The following is a 26,643-nucleotide window of genomic DNA, read 5'->3' on the forward strand; positions in this document are numbered from 1 at the left end:
AAACAATCTTTTAAGGCTTACAAAAGCTTTTTTCTCCTTTATTCTTGCTAGACACTAACAGGTTTACCAACATCCAATCGTTATTTGCGTATCGTTTTCAGGCTAATTTTAAATTAAAATGAATATAATTTCACTTATATATGAGCCTTATATATTGTGTAGAAGGCATAAGGCTAATTTTCTTCGCTTTTTTTAAAGCATTTAAATCATAAAAACGAATCTAAAGATAGTTGTTAAGTCTAGCATTAGCCTACTTGGCTTACATCTAGAGCTATGAAAAAAAATCTAATTTCTCTTAATCCTAAGCTTTAGAATCAAATTATAAATAACTTTTAGAAGGAAAAAAGCCTTACATCAACGTCTCATCTTCTTAGAAACAAGTTAGACGATACCACAACAGGATATTAAGACATTTAACCCTTGACCTTTGCTATCAAATACAGCATAGACTCGCTTTAAAAACAAGGAAATTAAAGAGAAAAACTCTTAATTTAAGCCGTAGAGACCATTTTATACACTAAATATTTAGATGTAAGTAGTTTTAGAGCTTAGTTTTAGTTAGAACAAAATTTAGTTACAGCTCAAAGCTGTTGGAACTAATTTAGACCTTAGTTTATAGCTTAAATACTTGATTAGAACTCATAAATTAGAGCGTATTATCGGCTTATTTAGCCAAGAATTTAGAGCTTAGTTGGCTTGAATTTTAGAGCTTAGTTAGCCTAGGATTTAAGCTTAATTAGTCTAGAATTTAGAGCTTAGTTGGCTTGAAATTTAAAGTTTAGTTAACTTGGAATTTAAAGCTTAGTTAGCCTAGGAGTTAAGCTTAATTAGTCTAGAATTTAGAGCTTAGTTGGCTTGAAATTTAAGGCTTAGTTGGCTTGGAATTTAGAGCTTAGTTAACTTGGAATTTAGAGCTTAGTTAGCCTAGGATTTAAGCTTAATTAGTCTAGAATTTAGCGCTTAGTTGGCTTGGAATTTAGAGCTTAGTTGGCTTGGAATTTAGAGCTTAGTTAACTTGAAATTTAGAGCTTAGTTAGCCTAGGATTTAAGCTTAATTAATCTAGAATTTAGCGCTTAGTTCGCTTGGAATTTAGAGCTTAGTTAGCCTAGGATTTAAGCTTAATTAGTCTAGAATTTAGCGCTTAGTAAGCTTAGAATTTAGAGATTAAATAGAGCTTAATTAGGGCCTAGTTTCAGAAGAATTTTGGTATTTTTCGCGATACTCCACAGTGAAAATCCCTTTAATTTTCACTTCTAACCGAACTTTTCTTAAGTAATCTCCAATTAATAAGTCATACCTAATTAATTATAACGAAAATTAAACCTAATTTGACGTATAAATACGTAAATTATGCCTTTAATTAAATTAGTGCGATAGAAACTATACACAGTTAAATTACAGTTCTGCATAAATGTCTGCATTGTTATAACGGGCCTACGCATAGAATGTGTTATATTTTAAGGTATTTAAGTGTTGAAAACACTACAAATTCATTATCAAACAAGTTAATTGAGTAATTAAATTGTTAAATAAGGTATAAACATCATTTATAAACAGTAAACTTCCGTATAAATCAACGGATAACATCGAGTAATAAGCGATTTTTCTTGTCGATTTTCGAGAATTTCTTTATAATTTTAGTAAGATTAATAAATTAAACATCAAAAAATCAATTTAAAAACACAAATAACCGAAAAAACACACAATTTTCTTAAAAAATTCGGCTTTTTTTCGATCGTTTTCAGTGCTGTAAAATCGACAATCGAGCTTAAATTTTTGCTATTTTTAGATGATATTTTTAAAAATTAGCATTAATAATATAAAAAAAACTAATAAAACACGCTAATGTACAAGAAAACACAGAAAAATTCAAGCATTTTTGGCCTGTAGCGGCGTTTAAAAATCGATTGTGAAGTCAAATTTTCGCCATTTTTTTTGTTATTTTCTCTGTGTTTTTGATAGTTTTCATTTATAAAAAACCAAAAAGTATCTAAAGAAATTTATCTTTTATCTATCTAGTTCTGTTTAAAGGCCATATAAACTCGTCTTAACACCTTAAACTATGCAATAAAACTTTTACAGTCTCTATAAAACTAGCTCCAATGATCCATCACTGCACTTAAGAAGAATAAAGACCAAACTTATGATGCCTTCCCCCCTATTATTCTAAAAAGTAAACAAGATTTCAAGCATTTTTCATTGATAACAATGCTTAAACATTGCTTACAACTCATTAGAAAGAGTAGAAGCATCGATATTCTTCGATGGTGTGCTGCATACCGGAATAAATTAACGAATTTCTATTAAATTCGGCAATAATCTTGAATTCTAAGCGCCTAATTTCTTCTAAAAAAATCAATTCTGCACCTATTTTAATGATTTTTTAAAAGAAATTTTCGTTTTATCCTTTTATTTCTTTGAAAATTTCAGGCTATTTTGGGGGTTTTAGGTGTGTTTTACAAGGAAAAAAAAAATGCTTTAAATTGGCCGTTTTTAGAGTAAATTCTAGGAAATTGAAAAAAAGTTTTACAGTTTTTTAGTAAAAAAAAATTCAAAAAATACACCTAAATTACCATCAAAACAAATTTTGATGATAATCCTGGTGTTTTTCTGTGTCTAAAAACACAGAAAAACACCAGGAACGGCCAATTGAAACTGAGTTTTTTTGACAATTCATCAATGGGCCCATCCCTCTAGCACTCGCAAAACACTCGACTGAGAATCAAAATTCCAAAAAAGGCTCAAAAACACACTTACCGCAGTCTTAAATCTACGCAGGTTTAATCCAAACAAAGCAATCTCCGTACTCTAGTGTTTAAAACAATGGGGGTGAGAATCGTTCCATTTATAGATTTAGAACATCCCTATTAAGTAGGGTTGTGTCTAAATAAAGGGTTCTTCTCACGTCATCAATAGAGAAGGGAGCCATTTTTTTATGGTTTCCGGAAATGGCATCACCTGTGGATGGTAGATATTCGAACCAAAAAATTGGGACAATGGTAGACAAGTGATTTACGAGCCTTTTCCAGGTGTCTATAGTCTCCAGTTTCGCGTAGTTTCGTATGTGTTAAATGTAGTAACAAAGGCGAACACATATACAGCTGGCATTCAGGCATTCAGGCTTTTAATAAAGAAGAGAGAGCGAGAGATGGAGGGAGGGGAGAAAAAACCGAAAGTGGTCAGGTCAATGAACATGATTTGACCTAAATTTTACTGCTCTATTAATATATCAACAGGATTTTCGAGCAATAGAACAAAAATTAAGGCTTTATAAGAAAAAATAGCCTTAATTTTACTACATTTAAGGCACTCTTTTCTATCAAAAAGGTGGCCTTAAATGTGGATATGATCATTACAACCGAATTAATTTTTCCAAAAATAGGTCTATACAGTTGTAAAAGTTGTATAATATAGCCTTCGGGAAGGTTTATTAAGTTTTATCATTGTTACATTTACAGGCTTATTCGGTTGTAAAGCTGTTCTAACTTTATATATAGGCCTTAATATCTAAAAATCTATCACTATGCTACACTTTACTATGCTACACAAGGCTTGAGCCTGAATAAGTTTTAAAAATACGTTAACTGGAAGGCATAGAAATTTCTTAAAGGCTTTAATCACGCTTAACAAAAATTGTATTTAGCCTTTTTCAGCTGAAAGGGCTCCGAAAAAACTCGTAAAATGAATTTAAAAGGCTCTTAATATCTTTATTATTTTATTAAATGCAGATTAGTTCTCCAAAAAGGCAACAGGCCCCAGCATAAAACAACTAAAAATTATTTTTATTGAGCCTTAAATCAATTTTTACAATTTAAATATGAGAGCAAAAAGGCATAAAGTAGCTTAAATAGCGATTAATTAATAATATCTACATTTCTAGACAACTAAGAAATATGTTCGTTCCAAACTCTAGCCTTAAATATAGCCTTAAACTTTATTACATTGAACCAAAGAACAAGAGACTAAATAACAAAATCACTAATTATAACTGTAACGAAGGTTCATATTTTATAAAACCTTAATCGTGATCCTTTTAATTGAAGATAAAAAGCCTCTATGTAGCCTTTTTTATCTTATAACGTTTTATAATTAAAGATTGAAAATTTTCCTATAGTTGTTGAAACTTCACAACCCCTTTTAAACGTAAAAACAAGACAAGTAAAACAGGCAACTCTCTGAATATCAGGCTATTTTAGATTTTGCGATTTCATACAAATAAAGGAAAATAGTTTTTATAACTCTAGCCTTAAATAAAAACATAAAGAAATAGGACCTATATATTTTACTCGTAAAAATAGGAGAAAACTATTATTTTTGACTCTGGTAAGAGCCTTTTTATAATATACAAAAAAAAGCCTTACCATACTAAGGCTATTATATACTATGAAAATGTTTATATCCGAGCCTGTTTTGTATATATTAGCCTTACTTATTTGCCTTTTTAACAAGTAAAATAGGTTGATATTTACAGCATCTCTTATGGTAGAGGTTTATTTTCCTTTAGACACAAAAATAGCCTTTAAGAGAATAGCCCTGCCTGTTATAGGAATAAAGGAAAGTAATTCCTCACACTTCAGCCTTAAATCTAGTCAGGAAAAATTCTTCTTACTGTTCATAATGCTCCGGTAATAGTCATTTTATAGCAATATAAAAGCCTTATCGTAAAAAGGCTATTACATAGCATTGAAAAGGCTCTTATACTAACCTTTTCTGGTATATATATTAGTCTTATTTAACCGGTAAAACAGGTTAATTCTTAGAGATGTATTCACGAAAATAAGCCTTTAATAGACAAGGGATAAAGGAAAATAATTTCTTACATACAAGCCTTAAATCTAGACAGAAAAAAGAATTTATTTTATTGATCAAACTAACAAGAAAATCATAGAGTGTAACTCCTAACAGATCAATAACACGTAGAAGCGTTAAAACAGTGATTAAAACTGCAAAGTTTTACTCATCCTCCCATTATTTACAGCACGAAACTTTCCATAGAAGCTTACGCTAATTATAAACTACCGAAAAATTAAAAAAATACGAGCAAAAATTAATCAGGAAAATTAGAATTTTAATTCGAAAAAAAATCTCCTTCGATACTTTGGAGTTGACTTGACATATTTTTACATTAAATCTCGGTTTATTATGAGGACTGGATGAAGCGATTCTAGACAATGTATCTTATGGAGTGGTTCCTAGTTAGCTTAGATCGATTGCTGTTACCACGACAACCGGCCGAATTCAATATTATCGCAGGGGGGGAGGAGGAATGTCTAAAGATAGCATTATCTTCTAACGGGAGGGTGAAAAATTTGTTACAAAAATTATGATATCATAATTCAATCTATCAATTCTGACCTCACGTGTCACCCCCTCCTTCCTGGAACCCATTGCAATTCGATACGCAAGCACACCCAAGTCTAACATCACCTTTTAGCCTCTACTCTTAATCCTTAAGCCTGTGGGATAGAACGGAGTAGCCTTTATCAACTGAGTCATTTGTTTTCACGCTTTCATGAGTAAGCGCTATTTTACATTGCTAGATAATTAAAGGCTAAATTGTAAGCCTTTACCTCAAATTTTTAAAGTAGCCTTACTGTAGAAATGGTATGCGAGTAAGAGGTGTCCTTTTTTAAAACAGAATAATCAGATCTGTTAGGGAGAGTTAGAAAAACTAGTCTTAAAAACTTGTGTAAGCAAAAAGGTTAGTGATATATAAGTTTTTAAAGGTAGCTTAATATGTTATCAAGCCATTAACAAGCGGAAAAAACTGGATTATTTACAGTAAACACGAAGAATTTAATACTTCAATGCCACAAGATCAACTAGAAAAACCAGTAGCAGCCTTTGAACATATTAAAGTTTAACATTACTTTATAACGCAAGTAACGAATGAATGAATTTAAAAACAAAACAGAACGTTAATTTCTAGCGTATAAACCGGTAATAAACCCGAAAAAATATTTAAATCGGCTTTAAAATCGCGTAAAAAGTTTAACTTTTTACTAAACACCCAAACTGCAGGATGAACGAAGGCAGTTGAAGGTTAAATAATTGTTTACCAAACGCAAGCTGAAAAACAGGAGAAGGAATTGTTACATTTCCACAGTAAATATTCGAAATAAATTCATCTGTGACGTCAAATGTAGCAAAAGGCTTTATAGAAGGCTCAGTTCCTGCATTTGCCTCAGCGTCACGTGACCGTGATCGAAGCGCCAGGGGCGGTACATCCGGGGTCTAGACTGCGGCACGCATTTAAAGGGGGGTGAGCCGATAGCAACGTTACACAGTCGTTGCCAACGAGAACACAACGAATCTTGCTCCTCCGTATCGTCAAAAAAGATGGTTAACATAGCAATGCCTCCTGTTCGTATACTGAATGTATCCTGAGTTAATTTTACTTTCCGGTATACCTTCAGTATACGTAGCAGGAGACACTGAGCTCTCATCGATCCTCCTGTTAACAAGATGTCAAGACTTGAAGACAAGCTGGAACGTAAGCTAGGTGTCTTCTCTCTCCTCCTCTTCCTTTGTGACATCTAGCTCCCGGTGGCCATTTTGTTTTACATGGCGGCTTCTTTGTGTTTCGAGCCATATTTTATGCCTAATTTTCTAACTCCTTTCTCTAAACTTTACTTTCTATTTCGTTTTTTCTTCTTGGTTTTTATTCAATATTTCTTCCGATTTTAAGCTTTTCTTTCCTGTGTTCTAAATACAGCTTTTTTATCCTAGTTTTTATGTACTAAAACTAGAGCGATTTTATACGTATTTCCGCTTTAATTACGTAATTATCGCGAATGTCTTATGCGATTTTTTGATGTTCAAACTCGCGCAATTTATGTAAAATTTTTTTTTTAAAAATGCGTTAAAATATTTTTAAAATTTATAGTTTAATTCGCGTTAAAAATTGTATATTAAAAATAATTAAAATTAAAAATTAAATAATTAAATTAATTTAGTACCTATTTCCGTCATTAGATGGAGCTAGAAACGGTTTTTAACTTCCCTCCCCCTTCTTTAAGTGTTAACCAATAGAAGAAGAGTAAGCGCATAACATTATATCCCGATTGGAAGACATTTTTTAAACGAACGAAATTGATTATGACGTCAGATTTACTCCATCCAATAAGAGGCGCCAGTTTACGTTTGTTAAACAAAGTAGACGTCTCTTAAATGGTAAAAGAGGCGTGACTTATATTTGAAATTCGTAGATGTTAACCAATAAGAGAAGGCTATTTTTGTTATTTGAATATTTGAATTTTACGCGTCATTTTATTCTAATTTTTAACGTTAAAGGTTAAAACGTCAATAAAAATGTATAAAAAATATTAAATAAATAAAATTAATGTTTATAAAAAATGATTTATGGTTGAATTTAATTTATAATCTTCACACTTCATCGCGTTTAGTATAAACATAATAAAAGTTTTATGGATGATAAAGCATAAAATGATGAGAAATTCAACATTAACAGCATATTAATCACAATTTATCATCTACAAATTCATGATTTAAAGTGGGGCCTTTATTTTAAGGCTATATAAAATCAGGCTAAGGTTATAAATTGTTTTTAGCCAATTTAATACAATAAACACTCATTAAAAAGCCTACTTACGGTTATAAATATAAAGTATAACTTAATTAAGTAGGCTAAATATCTTCATTTAGCCTGAATAATTTGTGTAAAATCTAATCGAATATGCCTATTTTAATTAGAAATTACTTATTATTTTTCAACAGACAGGCTACTTTTAAAGCAAGGTTTAAATCTAAAATTAATATAAGTAACATATAAAGGCTCGGCATACATAGCCTTAAATAAATGGAAACGCGAGATAGCTTCATTATTTTAATTAAGACTTATAGTGGGCCTATTTTATTCCGTAGACACTGCACAAAAGGCCTTACGAAGCATAAGCTTTATAAGCATAAGTATTAAAGCCAGAAGCTTTAGGCCCCTACATATTAATTTTCAACAGATAATTCATAGAATGTTTCATGAAAAACTAGCCTTAAACTTTATTTCAAATTTACTTAATATAGGTCATGTTTTGCAGGCACAGGTTATATATCCTTGCATAAAGAGGGACTTATATAGTTTTATGACTTACAGACGACAATGGAAGCCTAATATTCTTTATGGCTTCGAAAATATAAGGCTTAATTATTAAAATTTTAACATTAAGAGTGCATTTATAGGCCTTAATGAAAAAGTAATATACCAAGTCCCGTGTCTTAGTCACCTTCTTATTGTAAGCCTGTAGATATGCATTATAAGTTCCTAGATCCTATTGCCTATACCTTATGAGGCTTTTTATATGTAAGTGTGTAAGTATGCTTTACAGACTACATACCTGTAACCTATAGGCCAAATAGCCTTAGTCTGTAGCAATGTTGTCAATTCCCACAGATATAAAACTCGCATTATGATTAGAGCGAAATAAACCTATATAATTGGCCTACGTGTATACACATATCTATAAAGAGCCTACAGGCCACTGTGTATAGGCCTGTATATTGTAGAGAATTTGAAAAACCTATAAATATTTAAGGCATAATTCTGGAAGATACAAGCTACATTCTATAGGTATAAGTAAAGGAAAAATTCTAGGTGTAAGGACACACTAAACGTAATTCTATACGAATTTGCATATTCTACAATGCTTAGAATAGATTTTATAATGTTATTTTTTCAAAATGTCTTATGTTTTGTGTTGAAAATCCACAAAAATAACAATATTAAACTCTAATTAAACTGTTATATGCGGTACAAAGCTTCAGCATCTTTGATTTTTCTCTTATTTAGAAATCTTTGAACGCCATTTTTTATCTGTGTATGTAATAAAGATTAGAATATCTCCTCTACTCTACTCTAAATTATGCTTAGAGAACAACAATTATTAAGCAATGCTGATAGATTAAAAATTTATTAAGTAATGCTTAGAATATAATAGCGAGGTTTCTACTAAGCACAGAAGTTTCTAACATAGTTAGAGCTTAGAAAATTAATCTTTATGAGGCCTATTAACAAGCTACAATACTTCTAAACTCTAATTTAACTTATTCACTCGTTCATAAACTACTCTATTGAAGTAATGTCAAGCAGCTAGTGTAATTTATATACGAATATTTTATCTATAAATACTTAAAAATTGGTAAAATATGACCTAGTTTGGTACTTTAGTAAGTCTAGAGGAATAAATTAATTTAAAAATATAAAGGACTCTAAACAATTTATTAAGCATTATAAGTCAATTATAACTATTCTTAGTGTACTAAAGAGCTAAATAAGGAGGATAGAAGCATATAATTTAAGATTAAGAAGGAACCGTCACGTGTTCTGAGTTATGGAATGCATCATTAAATGTATAATTTCTTTACAGATCACGTACGAAATAAATATTTCAAGAAGTTAAAGGACATGAACTTACATGGTAATGAAGAAGCTGGCAAGTGTTCAAGACTGATGAGAACGTTAGAATTGGGCATGTGAAGGTACCTTGGCCTATGGACAACCCGACTTGACACTAACCCCAATTGATGCCGTGACCAAATGAACCAATGGGGTGCATTTACGTCACAAATTTCGGCATTTTAGACATCACAATTTAAACTGTAAACAGCTCATTTTATAATTAATGACCTTAATATGTCGTGTTGACTGTTTTAGAGGAACTGCCGCGTATATTTTTCGGCGGTTTTTGATAAAATTGGGGCCCATTTTTGTAAAATAGGCTCTCTCTGTAGGTTAAAGGTCACTTTAAACTCTCCTTCAAGGCCTAAACGTAACGCCGTACAGTTTCTAACTATGTAAAATAAAAAATTTAGGTCTTAAAGGCCTATTAGCGGGCATAAATTTAGATTAAATGAGGCTTCTTTCAGGGTTCAGGAATTGTTGTCAAGTTATGTAAGAGTTATTAAACAAAGGGAACCTAATCTCTATGCTAAATTAAACCCATTTTGAGTTTAAATTGTCTCCGGATAATAAAATAAACTTAAAATTCTTACATTTTGATTTAAAATTTAAAATACTTTTCGTGTTTACAGTATAAATTTATGCATTCAATTGTAAACTAGGAGAGCTTATCAGTGGATTAAAAGCATTATACAACTAAACTAAGCTGATCGATTTACAAAAATAAACACAATTTAAAATCAGAAATATTTTATATTTAGTTTAATGTTTAAATATAAATTCGTTATTTATTTATTTATATATAAAATTTACGATTTATCATCGACCATATCTTATATAATAAACGAAAACTTTATCGATAATCGAACGTTTAAAAATAGAAAAAAAGAATCAAAAATCGAATCGTTATTTTATATAAATTAGTTTAAATGCCCCGAAAATCAATCACATTTATTGTTTATAACAATACAAAATCATTGTTACCGTAAAATACATAAAATTGTATTACATTGTTAAAAATTAATCAGTTTCGTACGCACGTGTTCAATCACATGGCTGAAAATTAATCAATTTCATTATGCACGTTGTTTCAAACCAATCAATTTAATTGTCACGTTTTCGATCACGCTGTTTCCAACCAATCGATTTCATTACGCACGTTTCCAATTGTTACGTAATTAACACGTGTTACAAAAACCTAATTATTACGTAATAATAAATTACTTGATCATTTCATTGTGTAAAAATCCTCTAGAATCTACTGATATCCTCTGAATGAATAATGATTTTTGTTCTCATTCCTTAACAACGCTATATTTCCACTCTTATCCTCTAAAAATTTGAAATTTTAGGGGTTCAGAGGATTTTTATTTATGCCCTCTAATTTTATACATCAATTTGTATTCATATCGCCTGGAAAATTTAGTGATACTTCAGTATTCAGAGGATTTTAAGGATTCTAAAAGATTTATCTTCCTTTGTTTCTTGCCTAGAGATTTTATAATTAGAGGATTCTAGAGGATTTTTATTGTCATATTTTGATTTTATTTATCCATTTACAGAACTATAGGAGATTCTTTACATAAGTTAGAAAGATCTTAAATATTCTAGAGAAATTTCCTCTATATTTCTAGTATTATCTTGTTTAATATTTAATATTTTGTAAGGTTTCTATATTTTCTTTGTTCCTCTGATTCCCCTAGAAATTTAGTCATTTCAGAGGATTCTTAATTTACAGATGATTCTATCGAATAAACTAACAAAGTTATTTAATTGTAATAAATATATAATCCCCTATAAATGAACTTTCAGAGGTTTTCAGAGGGATAAAAATTAATTAAAACAGGAGCTAGTTTTAAGTTCGATTTTTAAGCCCTTTAAGGGATAAAATTTAATATTTAAGGACTTTTTTAAGGTTCTACGTTAAATTAGTGCTGGTCTAGTTGGGGGTGACTAGATCTTGGACATTTATAGTAATACACGATGAAGATACTAAGTTTATAGGAATTATTTTGGAGAAACAAAGGAAAACACTCTATTTTAGGGGGGAAAACTTAGTGTCATTAAGTTTAGGAGTGGTGTTTAGTACCCAAAAGTAAAGTAAGATGGCGGCGATTGGATAACTTAGCCCATTGGGCAATGGCATACTCCGCTAATGAACGGAGGCCTTTCATTAAACAGGTTTAGCTTAGCTATGAGAGGTGAGTGTTTACACGTTTATGCCCTTATATTTATACTTTCTGAGGCCTAAATTTAGATATTAACACTATCTTTGACGTGTTTAATCAGTTTTAAACACGTAAACAAACATACTTTTTCAATTTATGTCAAGGTTATCGAGTGTTATATTAAACTTCGTGGCATCACTCCGTCGTTTTTTACAAGTTAAATGTGTGTGGTCCTTATATAAGTTAATTTAAAAAAGGCTTGTGGGCCTCTTAACGAATTTATATAGATTATATATAGTAGAATATATAAAGAATCTATCATTGTATAAATATGCTATAAAACTGTATTAATAAACCTTAAAATAGCCTTAGACTGAATTTCAATCATACTTTAATGCATACAACAGGGAATTTAATCGATTATACTTATACAAATCGAATTTTTCTGTATTTTTCAAAGCCTTTACCTAGTTTAGGTTAGCAAAATGTCGACGATCTATTCTATTTTAAATTAGGATTTCCTTATTATCCCTACATGTATAATCTTCTAGCTTATGTTGTATGAATGTTAGCAAGAGTCTACAGAACTTTCATGTGAGAAATAAGGATCTAACACTAAATAGACATAAAAATATCTACTTAAAAACGACTTCAACACAAGGATAGGCATATTTAGAACCTGTAGAAGTCCTTAAAATTGTAAATAAACATACATTTTAGGGATTTATTTATGGATTCAGTTAGATCTAGCAGATGTAGTGTAGCGAGCTTAGATAAATAAACAACTGTAACACGTTATAAAAGGGGTTTGAATGATTTTAATCTGTTTTAGAATAAAAATAAACCATTTCTTTAGAAAATCTAACACGTAAAATTAAAGTATTTAACTATATTTATAAAAATTTCGTTTATAATTTCCTCTAAATTAATTATCTAATAAGCAGCTTCATCCTCTTATGTGATGAAGTTTCAGTTATAAGGCTATATAATAAGCTATTATCCTTATGAATTATATAAATAGAACCTATTATCTTATGAATTTTATATATAAAACCTATAACTTTATATTATTTAAGGCTAAGAGCCTATAAATAGTATTCAAAGCTTACAATAGTAACTGTAATAAAAGATTTATCAGCGCTGTATGAGAAATAGATAAGTCTAGTGTTTATCGCCTAGCTACAACCTTAGAGGAAGGACTACATATTATGTACTAAACAATTAATTTCTAGGATACAATTTAATTAGGATTAAATACTTCTATAGATCTCGAAATAGAATTACAGTAAGGATCAATAGGTGTTTAGGTAGGTCTACAGTGTCTAGTACTATCTACAACCCTAAAGAAGCGGATTTTATAGCCTAAATTATAAGGCTATACCCAAATTTATACAATATTAAGATCACAGACACCTAGTTTTACCCAAAATCCCTAAATTTAGGGAACCGGCTTTCTAATAAAACCATAAATTTTATTTTATTTATGGCCAGTAAACGCGTATAGTTATAAAGTTTGGAGGCATAATATGGGGTCTAATTAAGACTAAACAAATAAAACTCAATTGCCACTTTGTAGGGCCATTCTGTAACACATGTTTAAAGGCCCTATAATATAATTCGGCTTTTATACATATTTTATTGTACATATTTTTAACATCGATTTGCATCGCAGCGAGTTCCCGTTGCGTGAGTAACAAGCCTAAAAAGTCACGAAGGATTGGATATTTTTAACGTAAATTCCAAATTTAGACAATCAAGAGATTAATTTTTAAATTGAATTTATAATATTCTAGAATTTCTTTTGTCTACAAAAGCTTTTATTGATCACAACAATCTGATAGAAGTAAGCATTTTCGAGCTAGAATGCAGTTTATATTTTCTATTAAATTTTAATGAATCTATGGTCCTAGCATGGTTTTGAGTTAAAATACCTTACAGAGCTTAGTTTTCTTCTCTTTTGAGGACAAAAAATTGAGAATTTATAATTAAATTTACACCTAAAGTCGAAGAAAATGTAGCTCTAATACTTTTCACAGAAAACCATCCCTAGTCCTTTTTATATTCCTTAATTATTTCTAGCCTTTCGTTTCGAAAATATAAGGCTTAATTATTAAAATTTAAACATAAAGAGCGCATTTATAGGGCCTTATATAGTGCCGTAATAAATAAGTAATATACGTTTACTTTGCCTAGATTTTTCATAGTTGCTACTCATTGATAGTCTTTCCCCCTAGCATGTAGTATTTTTTTTTATATAGTTCCTAATCCTTCCTAGTTTTTACCACAGTCTTTACTTATTTTTAGTCTTTTTCATAGTCCCTAATCATTTCTATCCTTCCTCATTCCTTTACTTATGCCTAGGAATAGGGATGCCTATGGATTAAGCAAAAGACTAAGAAAACTAGGGACTATAGAAAGGAATAGGGATGCCTATGGAACGAAGATTATTGTTACTGCTCATTCATAGTCTTCTCTGTAATCTAGCTTATATTAATCTTCTATGTAGTTTTTAATCTTTCCTAGTCTTTCCACAGCCTTTACCTATTTCCATATTCCCTAATCATTCCTAGCCTTCCTTTTTTTATAGTCTCTAATCCTTTTCATTATCCCATAGTAATTTCTACTAGTCATCCCTGATTTCACCATGTCATTCCTAAAGTTTATGGTAAACTTTATTCGTAATTTTTGAAAAGACTGTTGAAAAAAGCATTGATTTCTCTTTAGAAGTATCGCCCATAAAGCTATGATGTGGAGATAGGGCTATAAAACGTGTTCTAGATGCCTTGTTAAAACTATGCCACATAACCGATAGGTACTACTACTCCTACAGAAACACGGAGGAACGTCTTGAAAAGTCTTCAAAATCCATAAATTTGTAAACTAGTAAAGGACTAAGGCACTCAAGTTAGATATAAGACTGAGAGAAGGACTAGGAATGAATACAAAGGACTAGCGAAGATTATGGGACTAAGAAAAGGAAATGATTAGTGACTGTAGAAAAGGAATAAGGATGCCTATGATTAAGCAAAAGACTAAGAAAACTAGGGACTATAGAAAGAAATAGGGATGCCTATGGATTAAGCAAAAGACTAAGAAAACTAGGGACTATAGAAAGAAATAGGGATGCCTATGGATTAAGCAAAAGACTAAGAAAACTAGGGACTATAGAAAGGAATAGGGATGCCTATGGATTAAGCAAAAGACTAAGAAAACTAGGGACTATAGAAAGGAATAGGGATGCCTATGGATTAAGCAAAAGACTAAGAAAACTAGGGACTATAGAAAGAAATAGGGATGCCTATGGATTAAGCAAAAGACTAAGAAAACTAGGGACTATAGAAAGGAATAGGGATGCCTATGGATTAAGCAAAAGACTAAGAAAACTAGGGACTATAGAAAGGAATAGGGATGCCTATGGATTAAGCAAAAGACTAAGAAAACTAGGGACTATAGAAAGAAATAGGGATGCCTATGGATTAAGCAAAAGACTAAGAAAACTAGGGACTATAGAAAGGAATAGGGATGCCTATGGATTAAGCAAAAGACTAAGAAAACTAGGGACTATAGAAAGAAATAGGGATGCCTATGGATTAAGCAAAAGACTAAGAAAACTAGGGACTATAGAAAGGAATAGGGATGCCTATGGATTAAGCAAAAGACTAAGAAAACTAGGGACTATAGAAAGGAATAGGGATGCCTATGGATTAAGCAAAAGACTAAGAAAACTAGGGACTATAGAAAGAAATAGGGATGCCTATGGATTAAGCAAAAGACTAAGAAAACTAGGGACTATAGAAAGGAATAGGGATGCCTATGGATTAAGCAAAAGACTAAGAAAACTAGGGACTATAGAAAGAAATAGGGATGCCTATGGATTAAGCAAAAGACTAAGAAAACTAGGGACTATAGAAAGAAATAGGGATGCCTATGGATTAAGCAAAAGACTAAGAAAACTAGGGACTATAGAAAGAAATAGGGATGCCTATGGATTAAGCAAAAGACTAAGAAAACTAGGGACTATAGAAAGGAATAGGGATGCCTATGGATTAAGCAAAAGACTAAGAAAACTAGGGACTATAGAAAGAAATAGGGATGCCTATGGATTAAGCAAAAGACTAAGAAAACTAGGGACTATAGAAAGGAATAGGGATGCCTATGGATTAAGCAAAAGACTAAGAAAACTAGGGACTATAGAAAGGAATAGGGATGCCTATGGATTAAGCAAAAGACTAAGAAAACTAGGGACTATAGAAAGGAATAGGGATGCCTATGGATTAAGCAAAAGACTAAGAAAACTAGGGACTATAGAAAGGAATAGGGATGCCTATGGATTAAGCAAAAGACTAAGAAAACTAGGGACTATAGAAAGAAATAGGGATGCCTATGGATTAAGCAAAAGACTAAGAAAACTAGGGACTATAGAAAGGAATAGGGATGCCTATGGATTAAGCAAAAGACTAAGAAAACTAGGGACTATAGAAAGGAATAGGGATGCCTATGGATTAAGCAAAAGACTAAGAAAACTAGGGACTATAGAAAGAAATAGGGATGCCTATGGATTAAGCAAAAGACTAAGAAAACTAGGGACTATAGAAAGAAATAGGGATGCCTATGGATTAAGCAAAAGACTAAGAAAACTAGGGACTATAGAAAGGAATAGGGATGCCTATGGATTAAGCAAAAGACTAAGAAAACTAGGGACTATAGAAAGGAATAGGGATGCCTATGGATTAAGCAAAAGACTAAGAAAACTAGGGACTATAGAAAGAAATAGGGATGCCTATGGATTAAGCAAAAGACTAAGAAAACTAGGGACTATAGAAAGAACTAAGAAAGGACTAGGAAAGTTTATGAGAATAATAAAAGCAATTAGGAATGATTAGTTTCTGTAGAAAGGATGTCTAACGATTAAGGAACAGATTAGGAAGAGTTATAGTAGGAAGAATATTAAGTTTTTATAGTCCTTAGATGGAAATCTAAGGACTATAAAAATGACTAAGAATGACTACTTGAAAGTTAGGAAACTAAGAAAATCAACTAAAAACGACTAGCGACTGTAAGATAGATTAGGTGACGCTTGTAGATTATAAACACTAGGAAGACTATGGACTTATATAGGACTATGCCTGCGACAAAGAGGAAAGACTAGAAACGTGGAAAAATGTCCTTTCATTCAGCAGAATTATTGCACAATTTTAGTTTATGAAGCGGATAAACTGTTAGATAAGTGAAGATAAATAAAATAGGACAAGATATCTCAAAATTTAGGTTAAACTGTAAAGCATTCTGACTTACAACATACCCTATGATATTCTTAATCTACTATAACCTAAATACATTGGATTCTATAGACTAAATCAAGGGTATTTTAAGTGTATCAAATGAATAATTAACAAGACTTTACAGCTTAATAATGCTGAAACTTAAGAAAAATTCTACGATATAGGCCTACTTAACTCTAGAAAAACAGTAATTTAACAGGCCTAAATCGAAATTGATATTAAATTAAATACTAGGTTACATTTATGTGAATTTATAAGCTTATATTGATCCTTTATCTATTTAAGTTTTAGGCAGAGGCTTAGTATAAAATCAGGCTCATTTTGCGCTTATAATACATGCAAGTTCTGAAGGTGCAATCCTTGTTAAACAAGTTAGAAGGCCATTTAAGCCTCTTCTTAGTAATTTATTTCTGTAATGCTTATTAAGTGGGCTATATTAAACCTGAATTTAGTTGAATTTTAACTGACAAATTATACCAAATTTGGGATCATCTAAGCCTTAAAAAATCACTTCTGAGAACATATTCTTATATAATACGCGAATTAATGAGCATCTTTAGTTACTATGCAGATAAAGGCTCAAATTAGGTTAAATTTAAAGCCATATGAGCTTAGAAAATAGGCCATACATGCCAATTGAAAGGCTAATTAAATCTCTTGTTGATGGCGTATCTTAAACCTTGTGAGCCTACTTTAAAACTACCAAACTTTAATTTTAATTAGTGATAAATGTATCCTGTAAGCCAAATAGCAAGCCTTTAATATATGAAGTTAATTTATACAGTCTTAGGTCAACTAAGGCTTAATTTAGGCACATAACACTGCCTTGAGAAAATTGTAGACCCAATTAACGGTGATTTTAACGTAATTTACAATAAAATTTTGTATTTTTAAGGCTTTTTAAAGCTGTTACACTACTTTATGCTTGTTACTTGATGTTGAAAATCTATGTAAAAGCGATCGAATTATTGTTACATGCCGAATCTTTATGTTATGCTTCATAAACAAGGAAAATATGTTAAGTCATTTCGTGTTTTTAGCCTTTAATATAAGGCCATTAAGGCAAATTATTTGTTAATAAAATTAAGTTTATGATTACAATAAAGCCTTAAAACGTCTCTCTTGTTTAATTCATTTTAACAATAAATTATACAGTTTTACATAATTGACGATGAATTTTTCGTAATTTTACGTAATTTTTAAATTAAATACCGATATTTTATTATAAAAATAAGGTTAGAGCCTTGTTAACAAGCATTTTAGATGATCCAAATGTCTAATTCCCATGACACGCCATGCCTAAAAACAAGCTAAAACCTAACATGATGTGTACATTATTTCCTAATTTTCTCATTTATGTCTACGACTATGAGACTAATTAGCCTTAAAATAGCCTGAATTATATTAAAAATCTATTCTTATTTGTTAAATATAGCACTAAAATCTTATCAATCTAAGGCTCTATCGTTTATAGACACGAATGTTTTCTGATAAAAAATATTATAAATTCAAACAAATTTATAAGAAAAAAAACCTTATATTTATTTTAAATATTGCCTAAATGGCAAGTAAGCCTTTGAAAATTGTAGCCTAAAATTTATAATTTCAGAGAACTCTAAACAAGTACTGTACAAGTTCAATGCTGGAATCTAGATGTACTCTACAACACATAAATAAGTCAAATGTAGGCTCAAATAAGGCTTAAAGTAATTATACAAAAAGTAAATTTGTTACTGTAAAAGTACGTTTTAAATGCTATGAAAAGCCCATCTTTTTCAGTCTAGCATTTAAAACTTATTTGCATAATTGGAAACTAGTTAGACCCTCGAATAGTCTGTTAATGGGCAAATAGAAGGCTCTGATAACAGTTTGATACTAAATAGAACTTAATAAAGCCTCAAAATAAAGTGTAAAAGGCGAACAAAGTGAAGTATAAAAATCAGCCACAGAGAGACACGCGTTTTATTTTAGTACAACAATAACAACAGTATAACATAATATATAGGCTAAATTATTATAATATTATGCATATATAAGCCTTAATTACCTTACATAAGCCTTTTTTATTAAATTGTTAAGGCATGCATACTTTCAGAAATTCTTGCTTGACATCTAAATGCAGGCCTAAGGCTATAACTTGAATTTGCATTAACTATACATAAAATATCAACCTTAATTTATTATGAATTGATGCCTATCTAGCTTAATAAATTAGTTTAAGGATCTGATTAAAGTATGCCTTAATCTAATTAGGTTATTTACCCTCGAGTACTGCAGGATTCAACAACTCAACTTCTTGATGTTTTTTTTTCTAATTTATTAATTAATTTTAGTTATAAGTTACAAAATGTACAATTAAAATTGCCATTTAGATAATTAAAATTAGCCAAATTTATTTAAAATTAGCGACAAATAAGGCTAATTCTCCGAAAGATAGTGACAAATCCTTGAGGAAATGAAGCAAATGAATTGAAATTTGAAGGAAAAGAACAGGAGTTTTTGCTAAATTTTAAAAACATTTTTCTGTATTTTCTTGTGGAAATTATCAGTAAGAAAATGCTGAAAAATATGGAAAACAATTGGTAAAAGTGGAAGAAAAATAAAGGGCAAAATTCATATGTTTATATGAAGAGTTTCTAGCATGGCAGCTATTGATGATAAATGAGTTTGGCTCAATAAAAATTGGAGAGAAATTAAAAAGTTTCCTTCATTATCTTGCGAAAATTTACATGAAAATTAATAAAAACGTGGAGGAAAATTATGGAAATGAACTTTAAAATATGGAAGAAAATGAAGGAAAGTAATTAGAAAAAGTGTCGAAAAGAAAGACATTATACACACAGAAAATGGAGAAAACTGCGGAAAATAATCATCAAAATATGAATAAAATTCAAGAAAATACTCCTGAAATATTGAGAGAATGGAGGATAAAATGGGGAAAGTAGAGAAAAAAATTCACAAAAAATAAAGAAGTTTAAAAAGGGGGTAAATAATTCACTAAAACCGTAGAAAATAAATCATAGAAATGGAAGAGAAATGAAGGATTAATCCATTAAAAAAAGGGAATAAAATGGAGAAAAATATGTAGAAAAATTTAAGGCTAAATATTAAATTTTTAATTAAAACAAAATTAAGATTTCGATACGAAAAATCACCTAAAAAGTATTTTAAAATATAGCAAAACAGGCTTCCAATTGAAGAAAATAATGCAGAAGATACCCTTGAATCATCAAAGGAATGCAAGACCCAAAAGAAAATGGGCCAAAAATTAAAAAAAAAAAAAAGTGGCTTTGGATCATAGTAAAATAATGAAAAAGATGAGAAATATGGCATAGATTTGTAATAAAATTCATATTTAAAACAGGCTTTAATCCTAAATTTTAAAATATTCTAAATAAGGCTAATTCTAAGGTGAGGCTTATCATTTAAGCAAGTTTTAAGCGCGTCAATAGGCTACAAATTCCTGAATTTACAAGGCTAAGTTTCTCGAAAAGGCTTTCAAGCGTTAAAATAAGGTCTAGTCGCCTTTAAGGCATAATTATAAGGCTCAGACCTTCTTGAACGTAACCCGGTTATAATGAATAATTTAACTAATTGAGCTTCAAATTTAGGAATTTTCGCGTAAAATTACGAATTTAAACATTTAAAATTACTTAAATTTACATATTTAACGCCTTAAATCGGTCTAGAAAGGCTACATCGTGCAATAAACAACTCACCCCATTCTGGAACGTGATATTACTTGAAACGATCCTTAAATGTAGGGAAAATATATTAATAAAATATATTTTTTTTTAAATTCAAATTCAAATTCAAATTACGTCAAAGGGCAAAAAAAACTTACGTCACTTCCCGATTTTGATGTCAAAATTTTTACACAAAAATCGTCTGAGTAACCTTGTGTTAATGCCGCAGTATCGAGGGCGCCACTGTAACTGGCGACACTCCTCACCCAATCGCTGTCACCACCGACGTCACGCTGTCCCCGCCCCCGAAAGCGTCTTCGACCAATCGCCGGGAGGTGCCAGGCGATACGATAATTAGAAAATGCTCCTCCGATTGGCCGGCCGCGAAATGTTTCAATTTCGTTTTTTTTTAAAAATCGACCAATAGAATTTGAAGACAAAGCGTAAAATACTTTCGCTTTCGTTTACTTAATTTAAATATTACGTAATAACGACTTGATTTAATTTGATTTTTTTTTTTTAATTTTTAAATTTTTTTTTGGAAATTCGCTTGAACTTTATCATCTTTCGCTCTTCAAATGCTAACTTTTAATTGGCTGAACCTGTTTTTTAATTTTTTTTAACATCATTTGAAGCTCGTAAACATTCATATTTATGCCTCTGAAATTTTATGCCTTTTATTTTATGCCTTTTTTTAAGATAAAACTACACGAATTCCTCTCCACCTTCGAGTTTAGAGAAGGGAAAACATCGAGATAACATGCAGCAATTTACTTTAATATATAAATCTGCAAGGTCCTAAATTAATTTACACTAACTTTAAGAGAAATTTGGGGCCTCTTCTTTAATCTTTAGCAAAATTTTCATGCTTAATAAGGCCTTACACGCTAGAAGTTATGTAAGAACGCAATGCATATAGTAAAATGCCTGTAATAAGGCCTTAGTAGTGTAGGGCCTGTAGTAAAGTCTACATGCAGTAGAATTCGCCTATAGTAAGAGCTCAGTGTAAGAAGTAGGGCCTGTATTAAGTCTTCAACACTAAAGCCTTAGTAGTGTAGTGTTTACAGTAATGATTTGACAGTTTAATGCCTATTCTAAGACCTTAATAGTGTAATGCTTACGTTGCGGTTTTGGTAGGTTAATGCTCGTAGTAAGGCCTTAGTTTTAGTGCTTATAAAAGAGCCTTTCTGCTAAACTTTTTATACTACAAAATCTATTTTAAGGCTCTAAACTGTATTTCTACGCCATAAAGAACACTTTTGAAAAGTTTAAACTGCATTTAAGCTTTGGGTAGGGCCATATTTATGTATAAGCTCAGTAAAAGAGTTTTCGAGAATATAGTTTAAGGCCTCACAGTTTATAGTTTATTATTATTTAGTGGCGTACAGATAAATTATATTCTTAGAAAATCCTTAAGACAATCGTAAGGATCTGTTATTTCTGACATCACATTCCTAACAGGTGTAGGGCCTAATACACACTTTTAAAGTAATTGTAATACCTGCTGTTTTTCTGCTAGGCCTACTACATTCTGAAGAATCCGACAGGCCTAGAGGCTTACAACAAGAAGGCCTATTGAAGGCATTAGTTTGTAGAATTAAATGCCGTAGTTACTGTACAATGAAAGGTGTAGGGCCCTAGTCTAGTAGATTCTGTTATTTGGGGTTATGTCAGAATCGCTTTAAGAAGCCCTATGTTTTATACAATAGGATTTAGTGGGCCCAAATAGGCGCATTAAACTATATTATTTCGAAAATACAGCTTAATTGATTAATTAATTCCTAATAAATCGCATAACTCTTGATGAAGTTTCTCGTAAAAATTTAGGCTCATTTCTCATATAATTTTTTCTTTTTTGCTAAGGCCCTATTAGGCCTTAAACGTTTTACTATAGCTCTTCCAAGTCTTCTTTATTTATAAAATTTCATGACTCCAACTGCCTATATGAGACCCCTTAAGTGTATGTTTATAAATAGGATTTAATACATATTTATTACTTTTAGGGCCTCTTAAGCGCTGGGGTCTCAAATGCTTAGTATTACAAGATAATCTGATATGGGGCCTATTTAAAATGCCTAATAAAAGTAAAAAATTCTAAATATAAGCATTATAAACTCAGAGAAAAGAGCCTGATTTATTACTTGACGGGTTAAACATTTACAAATTCATATCCTAAGATTCTACTAAAGCCTCATAATTACCCTGCTTTTTTTTTACAAAAACCTGTACAGCTCTACTACTAAATCCTACCATAAAATCTCCTATTATCCTACTAATTCCTAGAGATATAATGGATTTTTATAAGATCTGCTGAATCTAACAAAGCCACACAAGTTACTCATTCTACTATAAACCTTCCAATAATTCAAGTTTTTTTCTACATAAACCTAATTTTAACGTCGAAATGATTAGTTAAACGTCTAAAAGAATTAATTATGCATACAATTTTATAATATTTTCACATTTATACAGATGAAAAGAATATAAAGAAAACACTTAAAAAGTTCAAAAAAAATCTGGAAAGTCCAGATTTATCTTACTAAAAGGCCCACCCTAACAAGAATATGTGAAGATTAGTGGGTCCTAATAATATATACTACTCCATATTTGATTTTTTCAGATGTTTCCGTATTCCAAGTTGCATTAGAGGGTCCAAAACATCAAAAAAACACTTTCCAAAAGGACATCCGCAGGTAACCTTGTCGAGATAGAAGAGGGGACCCTTCCACGAAAACTGATATTTGAGGTAGAAAGACACTAAATGGACGAGTAATTTAATTCCAAAAAGTCTATTTTAGGCAATTTTCTAGTATTTTTATCCCATACGAAAAAAGGGAATCTCAAAAAACCTCTTAAAATATCCAAGAAAACCTCTAGCTGATCCACCTGAAACATACTAATTCCACTACATCTAAGTCTATCTTATCAAAGAATTTGATAAAGATTGATGGTTCTTAATAATGTATACTACCCTTTATTTGATTTTTTAGATGTTCCTCTACTCCTAGTCCATTAGGGGGTCCAAAAAAGCCAAAAAACATGTCTAATATTACACCTGCAAATGGCTTTATCAATATGGAAGATAGGAAGGACACTTTCAGGAAAAGTATCAGTTTGAGAGGAATGAAGGCACTAAAAAGGCCAGTAATTAAATTTCGAAAATTTTATTTTACGCAATTTTCTAGTATTTTTAACCCATACAAAGAGGGATGATCTCAGAAAAATTTTAAAATAATCCAAGAAAACCTCCAGCTGATCTACCTTCAACTCACCAATCCCACTACGTTTAAAGGCTCGCACCGAAGAGAATTCGCGAAAATCGTTGGTCCCTAATAATATATACGAGCCTTTATTAGATTTTTTAGATGTTCCCCCACTCGTATTCGCATTAGGGAGGTCCGAAAATACAAAAAAAGTCCCGAAATTACACCTTCATACGTGGCCTTATCGAGATGGGAAAAAAAAGAGGGAGGGGGCACTTGCAGGAAAAGTATCATCTCAGGGGACGAAGACACTAAATAGGACAGCGGTACGCATGCTCGTAGGGACCATAAAACAGATTGGCTAGGTTCCCTAGAGAAATAATTCTTGGTGGCCTCAAAATTGGAGGGAGGCGATGGGAGGAGAACAAGATGGACCAAGAAAATAGAATGTATAGATGTCAAGAAAATGGAAACTGCATGAATAATGTCGTCCCCCCCTCTTCTTCCTATTCGCTGCCACCTCCTCTCGGATCGATATCGTGAGAGAAGCCCTGGTCTTCCCTCCCCCCTTTTATTGCTTCCACAAAAATTCCATTAAGGGTTATATAATACTCTCTTTGACTAATTTATTTATGCCCTTTTATCTAATAATTTTCTATACAAAAATTGTAGAATTGATGATGAAGATGAGCTTTTCTCGTCTCCGTTTATAACCCGAACCCTTGTATACGGCTTTATGATATTAAAAAAAATGAGGTATACGAGGTCGTAAATTCGTATGGAATAATGAAAATCTGCTGGTCCTAAAGTAAATTTCGATATTTTAGCAAATATTTGAACGTATTTCAAGGCTAAATTTCGGTTTTTTTCTTGTTTTTTTTGAAGGAGAAATCGCCTTGATAGTAAGATATAACTGTTAGAGGAAACAGGAACACACAAGGCCTATTGAGTTTAAAGCAAAAAATCTTGGAATTTTTATCATTTTTTATGGATTCTGTAGCCTGTGCCATATAAAAAAGACTTACAATATCGAATTAATTAAATTTAAAACAAGTTACTACAAGATATAAATTTATTCAGGGATGCGAAAGAGTGAGGAAATGGGTCAAGATGATACAAGTTATAACGCATCTTTACCATTATTAATATATTAAAACAACGAAATTAAATAATTTACCGTTAAAATATAATTTAATTCTCTTATTTTTAGCATTTATAATTAAAAAATTTCATTAAAATATAGTTTAAATTGCTGGAATCACACGTTCTAACTGATCATCTCTACAGCACAAGTTCTATAGAACACCTTACATAATTACAATTTATTATGAATTTCAATGTATAAATTATATAAAATTTCTGTTTTCTAGTTTCTATAGAGTAATTAGAAGGCATAAAACATTAAACTTTGAATAAAATTTAAAATATAAGTGTAATTTTTACCATTTTTTCACCAAGTTCCGAAGCATCACCAGCAGAACGAACAGGGTGCAACTCCTCATAAATTACGATTTCATAAAGAAATTTACCACAAAAACTATATATAATTATTGATTTTCAATTTTAGATAGTAATTTAAGGGTTTATTACGTAAAATTTCGCGTAAAACTTAGCAATTTATCTCAATTTTCCGTTGTCTTTTTAGCCCTCTAAACACTAGATCTAAAGGCGCAAGGTTATTAAGTAACAAAAAACGATGATAACTAATCCTTAAAACATAAAAGATTTACATAATTTAATTCATTTTAAGTAAATATTTTAAGGGATTTTTGTAAAAGGGGTCAGAGAATTAAATAAAACACACACATCTGTGTGGAAATATTCAGTAAACTCGTTACTTAAAACTCAATTATTATGTAGTTTAAATGGAACAGACTATTACTAAATACATTTTAAAACAGGAAAATTTCCCTATTTTTAAATGTATGTAGGTGTAGGTAATTTAAAAATAGGGAAATTTCCCTATACTTATATAAAAACAATACAAAATTTGACCTACTTCTGTCGACTCTATCTTAAACAATACCGAAATATTTCTTGTTGTTTTTAACTTAATTTTTAAGAAAATAACTAGAAAATTTAAGTAAAATTCCTAAAATTTACTTAAATTTTAGTTTAAATATAATTTTATTAAGTCATTTACAGATAATTCAAGCTAAAAATTAAGCTTAGATTCTAAGAAATTGTGTACTTTAAGCGATTTTAGAGCATCAATTTTGCCTTAAGATCCTACCCAAACGCCAATTTTAGTTAATGTTTTTGATTATATTTTTATAAAAAACTGAATTGTAATTCTAAAAAGCACAAATTAAACTAATTTTCTGTATAATAATTTATATAATAAAGTTCTAAAAGAATCCCTTTCTTTTTGGTTACAGGATGAAAACATCGAAGTGAAGATCAAGAACACCAAGAAAATTGACTTAAAAAAATATAAAATTTAAATAAATTTTGTAATATTTTCAATTCTAGAATGTTTTAGAGTATATTTAGGATATTTTTGACATAATTTAGGCAATCAAATTGAAGTTAAACACGTGTACAACGAGCTGAAAGTTGGAGCCAAGTAAATGGGATGCTATGAAAACGTTGGCCTAAAACTACCTCCTACCACAAAATACACATAAAAAGACTCGATTTTTAGATGTAAATTCGATTAAAATTTATAAAAATTAGCATATTTTAGACATATTTTGTCCAATTTACATTTTACGCCCCTATTTTAAGGCCCGTCCTTAACACGCTCCTATCAACACTTCAAGGGAATATCCCTTAGTTAAGCTTAATAAATTGAATAAAATTCAACTTTTTAGAGACTTTTAGCTACTTTACAACGTTAGGAACAGATAAAACACGTAATATTTACCTGAAAATCGCAAGGAATATTCATA

At 30.7% G+C, this 26,643-nt stretch overlaps 1 long non-coding RNA gene across 1 annotated transcript; it reads left to right on the forward strand.

Annotated features, from left to right (window-relative positions):
• The first annotated feature begins 11,439 nt into the window (after positions 1–11,439).
• On the forward strand, positions 11,440–26,226 carry LOC136979726 (uncharacterized). The gene is made up of 2 exons (XR_010881434.1): positions 11,440–11,614; positions 26,131–26,226. It is a non-coding gene; the product is annotated as an uncharacterized lncRNA (long non-coding RNA).
• Positions 26,227–26,643: the final 417 nt, after the last annotated feature.

This window comes from Centruroides vittatus, unplaced genomic scaffold (genome assembly GCF_030686945.1).
Source record: "Centruroides vittatus isolate TY-2023 unplaced genomic scaffold, ASM3068694v2 contig_631, whole genome shotgun sequence".
NCBI classification, from domain to species: domain Eukaryota; kingdom Metazoa; phylum Arthropoda; class Arachnida; order Scorpiones; family Buthidae; genus Centruroides; species Centruroides vittatus.